The sequence below is a fragment of the Saccopteryx leptura genome, chromosome 5, assembly GCF_036850995.1.
Source record: "Saccopteryx leptura isolate mSacLep1 chromosome 5, mSacLep1_pri_phased_curated, whole genome shotgun sequence".
Classification (NCBI taxonomy): Eukaryota; Metazoa; Chordata; class Mammalia; order Chiroptera; family Emballonuridae; genus Saccopteryx; species Saccopteryx leptura.
Window position 1 is genome coordinate 54,977,571 of NC_089507.1, and position 13,981 is coordinate 54,991,551.

At 34.8% G+C, this 13,981-nt stretch overlaps 1 protein-coding gene across 5 annotated transcripts in view; it reads right to left on the reverse strand.

Annotated features, from left to right (window-relative positions):
* Positions 1–13,981, reverse strand: part of ANKRD17 (ankyrin repeat domain 17) — a 183,029-nt gene that overhangs the window by 124,953 nt on the left and 44,095 nt on the right. The window lies entirely within an intron of this gene.

Below are 13,981 nucleotides of genomic sequence, written 5' to 3' on the forward strand. Positions count from 1 at the left end.
ACACTCAAGAGGCCAACAAGCCGCATGTGGCTCACGAGCCACAGTTCGCCGACCACTGATCCAGTCAGAGAAGGATCACACTGAACACAGGAGGTATTTATTAGATAATCCAAAAAGGTCATATATAAGAGTTAGGCTACCGAACTGTACAGTACAGAGTACTAGAAATAAGCCATAACAATGATTCAAAAGAATGAAATTCATTCACACTGCTGGTCAAAAAAATAAAAATATCCAACACTCTTTAAAGGACAATAACATTCAGACATTCAACAATGTAATATTAAAATGTCCACCATAAAAATTATTAGACTTGCAAAAAAGCAAAAACAATGTCCCATAAATAGGGATAAAACAGGTACAGAGAAATAGACAGTAAAATGATGTGTGGAGCTAGCAGAGAAGGACTTTAAAACTCTCTTAAATGTGCTCAAGGAGTCAAAGAAAAATGGAAACACAATGAAAACAAATGAAATTTATACAAATAAAGAATCAAGTAGAATTTTCATAGATGAAAAAATATATTTAATATTTAACAAAAATTCACTAGATGGCACTGCAGAAAACGAGTGAACCTAAGGCAGAGCATAGAAGTTATCCAAACTAACGCACAGAGAGAAGAGCAACTAAAGAATTGTCCAGGGCCTGGCCAGATGGTTCAGTGGTCGAGTGTCAGCCTGACATGTAGAGGTCCTGGATTCAATTCCCAGTCAGGGCCCACAGGAAAAGTCACCATCTGCTTCTCCACCCTCCCCCTCTTTCTCTCTCTTTCTGTCTCTCTCTCTCTCTCTTTCCCTCCCACAGCCATAACTTCATTGGTGTAAGCACATTGGCCCCAGATGCCAAAGATAGGTCTGTGGAGCCCCTCAAGAGCTAAAAATAAGTCAGTTGCCAGCGTGGCCACAGTTGGGTAGAAAGAACATGGGCCCCAGACGGAGTTTGCCGGGTGGTTCCCAGTTGGTGCACATGCAGAAGTCCTATCTCCCCTCTTCTCACTTGGAAAAGAAGAAAAAAAAACCTGTCCAGAGGCAATGTTACCTTTAAAAATACAGTGTGTCCATAAAGTCATGGTGCACTTTTGACCGGTCACAGGAAAGCAACAAAAGACAATAGAAATGTGAAATCTGCACCAAATAAAAGGAAAACCCTCCCAGTTTCTGTAGGATGATGTGGCAGCATGTGCGCATGCGCAGATGATGACATAACACCGTGTATACAGTGGAGCAGCCCACGGCCATGCCAGTCAAGATGTGGACGGTACAGAGGAAAGTTCAGTATGTTCTGTGGCTCGCTAAATTCCAATCCGTGACCAAAGTGCAACGTGAATATCAACTCGTTTATAATGAAGCGCCACCACATAAAAATAACATTACTCGGTGGGATAAGCAGTTGAAGGAAACTGGCAGTTTGGTGGAGAAACCCCATTCTGGTAGGCCATCAGTCAGTGATGAGTCTATAGAGGCTATATAGGATAGCTATCTAAGGAGCCCTAAAAATTCTGTGTGTGAACCCACATTGACCTGCACTGAATAGGTATGAATCTGGGATAGTTTTCCTTTTATTTGATGCAGATCTCACATTTCTATCATCTTTTGTTGCTTTCCTGTGACCGGTAAAAAATGCACCATGACTTTATGGACACACTGTATATAACATAGTGTGTAATTGGAATCCCAGGGAAAAAGATAGAAAATATATTTGAAGTGATGCTTTAAAAAAAATCTCAAAATTAGACCAAAAATATAAACTTGCAAATCCAATGGACTTAACAAATTTCAAGCAGGATAATCCCAAAGGAAAATATATCATGGCATGTCACAATACTACTACTGAAAATTAAGAAAAATATCTTATTAACCATGGTCACTCCAATAAATTCAACTTAAATAAAAAAGGAAAGCCTGAACAGGTGGTGGCACAGTGGACAGAGCATCGAACCCAGAGGACCCAGGTTCAAAACCCTGATGACATTGACTTGAGTGCCGGCTCATCTGGTTTGAGCAAGACTCACCAACTTGAGCCCAAGGTCACTGGCCTTGGTCTGCTATAGCCCCCCAGTCAAGGCACATATGAGAAAGCAATCAATGAACTAAGGTGTCACAACAAAGAATTGATGCTTCTCAACTCTCTGTCTGTCCGTATCTGTCCCTCTCTGCCACTTTGACACAAAAAATAAAATAAATAAGGAAAATACTGTACCTTAAAAACAGCCAGAGAACAAAGACACTATTTACAAAGGAAAAAAATAAGAATGATTGCTGACTTCTCATCAGAAAGAATGAAAACCAGAAGACAAAAGAAAGATATTTTTAGAGGACTGAAAAAAAAGAGCTTTCAACCAAGAATAGTGTATGTAGTGAAAATATACTTTAAATGTAAATGGTAATAGATATTTGAAGACAAAATCTGAGAATTGTGTTACCTACAGATTGGGACTATAAAACAAAATTAAGGGAAATTATTCAAGTAGATGGAAAATATACAAGTAGGTACCCTGATTGAAACTGAATTCACACAAAAAATAAACATCAGTAATGATATAAAAAATGGTGTCTTTTTTCTGATTTAAGAATTTTATTTTGACAGTCAGAGAGAGGGATAGCTAGGAACAGACAGACAGGAAGGGAGAAAGATAAGAAGCATCAATCCTTTGTTGCGACACCTTAGTTGTTCAATGATTCCTTTCTCATATATGTCTACAGCAGAGCGAGTGACCGGGGACTACAGCAGAGCGAGTGACCCCTTGCTCAAGCCAGTGACCTTGGGCTCAAGCCAGCAACCTTGGGCTTCATTCAAGCCAGCGACTTTTGGGCGTAAGCCAGCGACCCCGGGTTCAAGCTGGTGAGACCTCGGGGTGTTGAACGTGGACATCCACGTCCCAGTCTGATGCTCTATTCACTGCGCCACCACCTGGTCAGGAAAGAAAGTATTTTTAAATAATAATCTATTTCAAATATTAACAATTATGCAGAAATAAAATGTGTAACAATAATCCCCCAAGAGACATAAGGGGAGAAAAATAAAAGATACTGGTGTAAAGTTCCTAACTCTATATGTGAGCTGGTATATTACTATGAGAAGGTAGCTATCAAAGCACATATGCTGCAAACCCCAAATGCTACTCCCAAAATAGAGGTAGAAAGGCTATATAATGGTAATAAAATGGAATACTAAAAACAATCAAATAAAAGGCATGAACAAAAGGAAAAGGAAAAATACAGTAACAACTGAGACAAACAGAAAACAATTAGCAAAATGGTAGACTCACACATAAAATACTGATAATTACACTAAGTGAAAGTGGAATAAATACACTGATTTAAATCCAGAGATTGACAGTGTGGATAAAAAGGCAAGAGTTAACTATATGTAAGAAACATACTTTAAATATAAAGACACTGGAAGAACTAAGTGAATTTAACAAGCCTGTAGGACAGAAGGTTAAGATGAAAATACCAATTATATTCCTATATATCAGCAACATACAAATGCAAAATAAAAAGAATTACCATTTACAATTATTTAAAAAAATATAAAACACTCAAGGATGAAGAGTTTAAAACATGCCACACCATAGTATGCCACTTTGGCATACGGACTAATTCTACTGAAGGCAACTGAGAAACAGCAGGTGCAAAAGGAACTCTATGTCTTCCCATTTTCTGCCTAAAAGCAGGGCATGAATTCCCCTTTGTGAAATGTTCCCTCCTGCCTTCCTGTACCAGGAAGACTTAAACACTGGAGATAACTTGTATCATTGGTGACACTCTCTACTTAAGTCTGAATAAGAAAGCTTAGAAAATAACCCTTGTCTAACATTAGTTTCCACATATATTTACCTTCTGACAATTTACCACCCCTAGAAGCCTATATCCCTTTTCATGTGGAATGAATTTTTTTAAATAAAATATAAGTAATGTTTTGTTTTGTTTTGGTGATAGACACAGTAACAGAGAGAGAGAGAGAGGGACAGTTCGTGACAGACAGGAAGGGAGAGAGATGAGAAGTATCAATTCTTCGTGTGGCTCCTTAGCTGTTCACTGATTGCTTTCTCATATAAGCCTTGACCCGTGGGGGTTAGAGCAGAGCAAGTGACCCCTTGCTCAAGCCAGCAACCTTGGGCTCAATCCAGCGACCTTTGAGCTCAAGCTAGCAACCACAGGGTCATGTCTATGATCCCATGCTAAAGCCTGTGCTCGAGCTGGCATCTTTTGGGTTTTGAACCTGGTCTGCTTTCTAGTCTGACGCTCTATCTACACTGCGCCACCTGGTCAGGCAAGTACTGTTTTTTAAAGAGAGCCAAGATACCCATATTGAAGAATTCATTCTTTAATCAAGGACATAATAGAGACCATAACATTTCTTTAAGTGGACATAGTCTCACATTACTTTTTAAAGGGCAGAAAACGGTAGGAGATGATGAACATGAAAGGAAAACTTGGGGAGAGAAAACCCAAAGGAGTAGGGCTTTGAATAATGAGTAGATGGTGAAGAGGGTAGCAGGTAGACAATGTAAGCAGTAACAGGTTATTAGAATACAATGTAAAGCAAACGGTTCAAATTAAATGTTATAAAGTTGGGTCGGTAGAAATAAATCATGTAATGGGTCAGGTGCAAAAATAAGCTTGGATTTGATTTTTGCAAAACAAATTGTAAACCTTTTGAAATATTTGGGAGATACACCACATTATCTCAAACATTTTCTTTAGAAGCTATTAAAGCCACTACCTTAAGAAATCTAGTTAAGCCTGACCTGTGGTGGTGCAGTGGATAAAGTGTTGACCTGGAGCGCTGAGGTCGCCGGTTTGAAACCGTGCACTTGTCTGGTCAAGGCACATATGGGAGTTGATGCTTCCTGCTCCTCCCCCCTTTCTCTCTCTCTCCTCTCTAAAATGAATAAATTTTAAAAAAGTAAAAAAATCTAGTTAAGAGTTTTATATCTACAAAGAATCTTAGAGAAACTATACAAGTTAACTTTAAAAATTAAAAAATAATTTTAAATACTTATTTCAAACAGCATACAATTATGAGCCTTAAAACTCCAACCTACTGATCACCTGCATTGATTTGAGTAACATGAATGACTTAATTTTCCTTGTTCGTTCCATATATGCACCTAACCATAGCTAAGAATTCAAAGAACTTTCCAAAGGGAAAAGAGGAAGGTGATTCCTTCACTACACACTACCTAAAATGAAAATGAAAAACAGGCATTTACTACGTTTGAGATACCAAGAAGAATAAAACTACTATATTCGCAGAAAAGCCGACAATACTACTAAAAGCTCAAGACAATGAAAAAGGAATCCCACTAAGTATAATTAAAAATCAATGTCAACATAATTCAGCATTCTCACCTATCACTTTACAAATAATGCTTTCTTCATAATTCAAAAAATACAAAAGGACGATCACATGACAAGATTTATTAAATGACATATGTAAGATAAATGTTTTATTTTGGTTCTTTAAATGAAACTGTTTTATATAAGAGAAATCTTTCTATCTACTGTTCTCTTCATTTAATTCATGAAGAATACTATCAACAATAAGAAAGTGAAACTCAGAAAAAATATTTTGGGATAAAATATTGTACAAATATGACAACATATTAAAAAAGAAAGTTTTCCAATATATGTAATCACTTAAAACACCAGCACATGTTTTAAGAAAATCTTAAATAGTATTTCCTTATGAAATATAAGAATGTAGAAACTATATTTCTCAAACTTGCTTCAACATTTCACCCAAATATATGTTAGTCATATGATGACATGGCATAAATTACAAACGTAGAACATGTGACAAGGACTAGGGAAGTGGCAACTGGACAAATTCAAGGTTAGAATCAGCTAAGAATAAACGCTAGTTAGATGACTGAGAAGGTCAACAAATGAAGTCCGTGTAAGCAAGGAGTTAGGCTGACCACAATATCCAAATATCAAGTAGAGGATCAGAATCTGGATAATCTACAGTAGGGAAAAAAATCAAAATGAAGACAGCAGCCGATGTCAAAATTCAGAGGTTAAATGATAAAAGGTCAGACTGAACAAGGAATTCAGGCAGCAGAAAGTACAATAAGCAGTTTAACATTGCTTCAACACTGGCCTCACTTCAACAGCTGCTTAAAAGCTAGAGTTGGGAAGGATCTGCGTTTGAGAAATGGGTTTCTCTTTTCCCACAGAAACGCATGATTTCAATACCAACTTCAAATTATGACAAAACTGTACTACAAATAAGTATGCATGTTAATATAAATATAAGAGGAAGGTATAGATTTTAAATGACTCAATTTTGCTACCAAGAAAAGAAATTTCAAACTAACAGCTTAGTCATTGGATAACAAAGATATGCATTATCAGAATCTTACTTTTCATTTTCATAGACAATATAAGATAACTAGTCTCAGGGAAAAGAAACTACAGAACAGATGAAAAGCAGCAAGCACCTGTGATAGGATAATAAAAAGAAGTAATATTCAAATTCCTACACAAAGATTTTCCCACTTATTAAACCTACTACATTATAGTTAAATGACAGAGATCCATGTGAATCCCTAAAATTCTTTCAAAGGATCTAGGTCAAAACATTTTTATAATCCTAAAATGTCATTTGTTTCAGTGGTAGTTAACCTGGTCCCTACCGCCCACTAGTGGGCATTCTAGCTTTCATGGCTGGCAGTAGTAGAGCAACCAAAGTATAAATAAAAAGATAGATTTAACTATAGTAAGTTGTTTTATAAAGATTTATTCTGCCAAATTTGGCGAAAATCTGACATAAAGTACTTGGTAATTATTATTATATACTTTATCTTGCTGTAAGTCTGCTTTATAAATTTTATAAAGTAAAGTTACTTCCCTACTTTATAAATCACCATTACTGTGGGACCGGTGGGTGGTTAGAAAATTTTACTACTAACTGAGATACACAAGTGGGCAGTAGGTATAAAAAGGTTGACTACCCCTGGTTTACACAGATGATACGAAATTAATGGTGGATAAAACTGCTCGCACCTTCATATGCATCAAGGCCATGGCACCAATCACAATATTCTTCTCTGCCATGAACTCACAATTAAAAGAGAAAAGGGATGAAAAGGCTAATTCCGTTATGAGCCAGTAAAAAAAAAATTAATTTAAATTTTTTAGCCTGAACTGTGGTGGTGCAGTGGACAAAGTATTGATGGAATGCTGAGGTCACTGGTTCGAAACCCCGGGCTTACCCAGTCAAGGCACAGACGAGAAACAACTACTACAAGTTGATGCTTCTCAGTCCTCTGCCCTTCTCTCTCTCCTCTAAAAATCAATGAAATAAAATATTTTTTTAAAAGTTTAAAATTAAAAATTTAAATCATGAGTATATGACTTTTTACTAGTCTGTGTAACAAAATGAAAGATTTTCTACTGCATATCTAAGTATATAGTTGTTTCAACAAAATGCTTGTGTAAATGTGAGCTAACCCAGTAGCTTTTCTTCATAGAATAACACTTAAGATAGAGTATGGTTATTCAAATTTATTTGGTAGATATTTTCTTGAAAATTAATGAAGTGAGCATGTCATTTCAAGGAAAACAACTCACTCTTGTTATCAGTGATAAAATTCAAGCTTTAAAGCAAAAGTTTAAAATTTGGCAAACATATCTGATACTATAAATGTTGACAGCTTCCCAGTTTCTGACTTTTCTAAGGAGGTAAGTGTGATATTAGCAAATGTAGTTTTTTTAAAAAATCATAAAATAAAATGCACCAGTACTGTACACCAATATAAGTAAGTACACCAGTATTTTCCAAATGACCAATGTATTATGTTAGAAAATTAATCATGGGTAAAAGATCCATTCAAAATGTGTACTAAATGAGTGAATTTTAAACAAAGTTCAGAAAATTCACTGATAAAGTTTCAGATTCCACACTATAACTTCTAAGAAACTACCATTTGAGTAGCTTTAGAAATGGTATCAAAAAAGAATTTCCACAAATATCTAAAAGGTTATTAAAATACTCTTCCCTTTTTTATCCTCATGTAAGTATGAAACCAGATTTTCTTCTTGGACTTCCTCCAAAATAATGTACTGCAACAGAATGAATGTGAGTGCAGGATATGTGAGTCTAGTTATCTCCTATTAAAGCCACAATTCAAAGATATTTGGAAAGATGTAAAACAATGTCACACTTCTGGGTATTTTTTCTATTGGAAAAGTTATTCCTAATAAAAGTATGTTAACACATAATGTAGTAAACCCATGCAATGGCTTTAATTTTATTTTAAAATAAATAAATATTTTTAAATTTTAACTACCAATATAATTATTGATAAGTATAACTCATAAATTAAAACTCTTTTGAGTCCTCAATGGGTTTCTTTAGTGTAAAACAGTCATGAGAGCAAAAATTTGAGAACTGCTACTCTAATTTTCTGCGAGGCTAAAATTTTCTTGCACTATCAAATAGAGGATGATACTTACAAGTATAAAATAGTACATGAGGTTTATCATCACCTAAAATTAGGCAACAGTTTAGTATTAACAATGTGCTTAAGTGTTGTGCTAAAAGTTTACACAGATCTTCTAATTTTTCCTTACAACATTCTAGAAAATAGATGACTACATCTTCTTGGAGTCACTGATTGAAAAATAACGCCTGTGAAGCACTTGGCTCTGTGTAACTTTTCAGTAAATGGTAACTACTGAGCTCAATTACTATTCCCACCCTAAAACTATGTGGGCATCTATGTACAACATATACCCAGCTACATAGAGGTCAGATTCCATATCCAAGTTATTAATGGCCAATATTAACCTAACCACTAATTTACAGACATTTGACATCTATGATGTTAACCAGTTGTTGGTTAAACAGGATTTTGATGCTTACCAACTTTGTAGTAATCAAGTTATTACTTCATATCACAGTTAAGTTCCTTTGTCAAATGTCAGAACAAATGCCCTAAGCAATTTGGAACCAGGGAAGTGCCAATGTTGTTGTACACATATACAGAAACAATACATGATATAGCTAGTCCTAATTCATTTTCTATAGCATGCACTAACCACTGAACAATGATAAATTAATGAGAGACAAGTGGCATCTGGACAACCCGACCTTTATTTTCAAATACAGTAATAGATTAATTTACACACAGTACTTTTAGTTACACTATCATTTTGAAATCATTTGGAGGCTTCATACTCCACTAAAATATCAGTCTTCTTTACAGAAATTATTAGTGTCTTCTACTCTCCCTGCACTTTCCGAAGTTGGGGTGTTAAAGCAATGTCGCAAACTCTACCCCTCCCTCCAATATAAACCCCACATTCAAATGAGTAAGTATTTATAATGCATAATATAGCAGTAACATGAATATGTGTATATCAAGATTATGTAAGCATATGTTAGTGTGTTATATGTACATATGTATACAAGTATATGTATACTATACTAAACTATACTGATTTAAACAGTAATACAGTATAATAATTTTGGTCCTGGCTGATTGGCTCAGTGGTAGAGTGTCATCCCCGTATGCAGATGTCCCGGGTTTGAATCCAGGTCAAGGCACACACAAAAGCACCCATCTGCTTCTCCACCCCATCCCCTCTTTTATCTCTATCTCTCTTCTCCTCCAGCAGCCATGGCTTGATTGGAGTACATTGGTTTCAGGTGCTGAGGATGGGCTTCATGGCCTTGCCTCAGGCGCCAAGAAGAGCTTAGTTGCTGAGCAACAGAACAACACCAGTGATGGGCAGAACACTGCTTCCTAGTGGGCTTGCCAGGTGGATCCCAGTTCGGGTGAATGTGGGGGTCTGTCTCTACATCCCCTCCTCTCACTGAATAAAAAAAATAAAATAAAATAAAATAAAAAAAAGAAAAATCTTTAAGGTCAAAAAGATAAAAACCGGATTTAAAAAATCTTCTAGCCTGACCAGGTGGTAGCACAGTGGATAGAGCGTTGGACTGGAATGTGGAGGAACCAGGTTCAAAAACCCAAGGTTGCCAGCTTGAGCGCAGGCGCATCTAGTTTGATCAAGGCTCACCAGCTTGTGCCCAAGGTCGCTGGCTTGAGCAAGGGGTCACTCGCTCTGCTGTAGCACCTTGGTCACAGCATATATGAGAAAGCAAGCAATGAAGAACTAAGATGCTGCAACAAAGAATTGATGCTACTCATCTCTGTCGCTTCCTGTCTGTCTGTCCCTATCTGTCCCTCTGTCTCTTGTCACAAAATAAAAACCTTCTAGATAGTCCAACATTTATAATAATACATAACAATTATGAAGAAAACCATCAAAAATATTATCTAAAAGTGCTTAAATAAAGAAAAATATCTATTTACTGATAAATTCAGAAAGCTGAAAACGGGTTTCACACTATTCAGATAAACAAGTGATATGGCCCTGACTGGACAGCCTGGTTTGCTACAGCACTGTCCTGAAGCTCTGAGGTTGTCAGTTCAATTCCCAGTCAGAGCACATACAGAAACAGAGTGATGGTCCTGTCTCTCTCTCTCTCTCTCTCTCTCCCCCAATCTCTAAAATTAAAAAAAAAGATTTTTAACTTTTTTAAATGAAGTAAATATTAGTATTCAAATGAATAAATATCTGTAGGCATCGTAAAATCAAGGATGTTTCATTTTGGTAGACATTTTGTCTTCTAACCTTTTACCTTTGTGAAGCAAAATTATTAACTGGACTAACCTCATTGAATTTTAAGTGCCTAGCAAATTGAAGGTGCTCAATAAATACTAGAGTGATAGTGTAAGAGTCAATCTACTCAACATGTCTAACTTTCAAAAAAACCTTTTAATAAATTGAAAATGTTACATGTATCAATTCAAATAATTTACATATTAAACTTTTCTGTCTCTACATTAACTCATACACTTATATCCCAAAAGATACTTCAATTCTTCCTAGTGAAAAATGTCACCATGGCTACACTAAATATAGGGCTTTAACTTTAGAAAATCCACAGAAGATTTACTAATATATAATGTGTTACATAAGCCAATACATTTTATATAATAAAAAGAAATAAAGCAAGTACCTGTCAAGAGAGACTACTTCATGGAGATTTTATATCACTACTATGAGTAACTTTATACTATAACTAAAATAATAGCCATCTGGATTTCCCGTTTGAACTAGAATGCATTATTTACTATTAGCCCATAATATTGACAAATCAAAAGGAAACAGTAACTTTCCTGTGATTCTTTCAATCTAATTTTTAAATAAAAACCCTCCGATGTCAAAATACAGAGCAAGACATGGTTCCATGATAAACCAAAAAGGGTTCAATCAAACCCCCCACCCACCAATAACCATAAAGATTTAAAACCTGTAAAATCAAGTACAAATGCAGTTAGACAACCTGTGTTTAGCTGACAAAGGAACAAGACTGGGCATGACAGCTGTCACAATTAACTGTAGTTTTATATGCATAAAAATTGCTCTTTTTTAAAGCAAAAGTATATCAAATGCTATACCCTGAACAAAGTATTACAAATTTACGTAAAATAAAATTATGGAAATAACTGAAATTTTCTCATTCATACAGAAAACTACTAAAACAAGTTCAATAAAGCTAGACTAAAATAATTATGTTTCTGAAACAACCTCATGTTTCATGTATTCCTATTTAAAAAGCTTACATATAAACTTCAGATTTATATACACAGCACTTGGTAACACAAACTTGGAATATATAAAAATAAAAATATTTAGAGGACTTTCTCTTATTGATCTTTCTGAGTACAAGTATCACACATGACTTAAAAGTATCAAAATTCTAAATTATATTCATGTCTCCACAATAGAAGAAAACAGATGTATAAATAGGTTCCCAGCTTTCTATCATTTGTATTGGGCTATTTCGTTCAATATTAGTTAAGGTGAACCAAAGGAAGAGAAACACTTTTGAGTACTTTGGTTTGGAAGAGAAAATCACTAACTGGATTGTTTGAATAATTTAAGTAACCAAGTTTTTCTATTTAATCCATTACCTTTGGCATACCTAAAAAGCAATGATAAAAATTGAAAATAACCTCTTCCAGCTTTATAAGTTTTAGAAATTTACATTTCATTATTTTGCTTAAGATATTGAAGATCATTTAAAAATTCAAGTTAAAATAAAGACTGGTAAATATATAATAATCACCATAAACCATAGCATTATAAGAATTAATCTGTACTATATTCATTGATGATCCTGATTTAAGAAAAGTACCTTTGAAAAATGTATGATTCAGGTTCTCATGGGGTGACTAGGGACCAAAGCCTTCACTTGGCTTGCCAGGGTGTGGGTTCAAGCCCCAATCAGGACACATAAGAGAAGCAATCAATGAGTGCATAACTAAAATGGAACAACTAAGGGGAACAAGTTGATGTTTCTCCCTGCCCCACCCCTTTCTTCCCTCTCTTTCTCAATGAAAAGGTTTTTTTTAATTCATATCTATGAGTCTAAGAAACAAGTTACACTGGAAGACAGAAAAAATTAGGATGGATCCAATGTTTAATGTAAATAAGCAGAAATCTACATAAAATTCCAGATGCTCAATAAACTCACAAAGATGAAAATTAAGGGGACCAAACTTAAAATAGTTCAATAGTAGGTACAACAGTAAAATTGTCACTAGTGTAAAGATAAACTTCATTACTCATTATTTGGGTATTTGTACAAGGATTTGACCCCTTAATCAAATAGAAATAATTTTCTGGAAAGCTCACTGTATAACTTGATCTTTTCACTTGAATATGAGATACTTTAGAAAATGGTACCCTTAGCTTCAGAGAGTTAGCAAGTTTATACTCTCTGATCTTTTACTTTTAGCATCAGGTCATTATGAATATTTACAATTTTGGTAATAAAAGCTTATTTTATTACTTGGAAAACTTTTTTATCTGGCCTGCCAATTATAGAAAAATATTCAGTTAAATTAAATAATATTAAATAAAGAGAAAACTACTCACTTAGTGTGCTTTAATGCAACAGGTATATAGGAACCAAATAAAAAGAGATTAAAAATCAGGACAAATAATTAAAATTAAGAGCTTATTTTAGTAACTAGTAAGAATGAACAAATTAGTTATGGTAAAATCCTAAAATGATATTAAATAATTATAGTAGAAATCATAAAAAGCCAATTTCTCAGACACTATTAGAAAAACCTACACTTAGGGCACAAAACTATGTTTGAGTGGGTTTTCCTAGAAAATAAAACTTTTAAAATCTGTTATATACTGCAATTTTAAATGACCAATAAAAGAATCAAATAGATCTATTGCAACCTATTAAGTATACTTCTTTAAAATCTAAAGCAAAAAATTTACAAAGCAAATTAAAATGTAGCACTAGAACCTTATAATCTAATTAGACTTGTTTAAACTCAAGCACTAAAGTCATGTGACTACTCCTATTTAGTGAAGTATCCTTGATGAAATGCATATACCACTACTTTTAAATGGATAATTCACCCTATCATTTCTAAGGAAACTCACCTATAGTACATCAAATGAAAAAAATGGAAATTAATGAAAAGATTCAACTCTTCAACTCAGACAATAAGCTAGCTCTTAGGAGAGAAGGAAAGAGTATGTTGGCAGGTATCTGCAAGAAGCTAGATAATACAATGGAATCAGTTTTCATTCTGCAGAATAACCATGAGACTTGCTGCAATGTCAGCTACAAGCACACAGTGAGGGACTCCAGAAAATGCTCATTGATCATGCAGCACTTTATAATGCGCATAGGCTTTTTTCTCCTGCTAACCCCGCCTAGCCTTCTTTTGCAGCCTTTTGCAGCTTATTCTCTTAAGCCCTCTCACCCTAATCAAATCTCTTCCTGAAGATAGGAAAATATTTAATAAATTATCTTAACAGTCTGAGTATTAAGGGAGTACCACTCATCATTATGAAACCTCTTTATCTGAATTAGCCAGTCTTTTCTTAATAAGAGGGAAAACACTTAACCTATAGATTAAAAAATG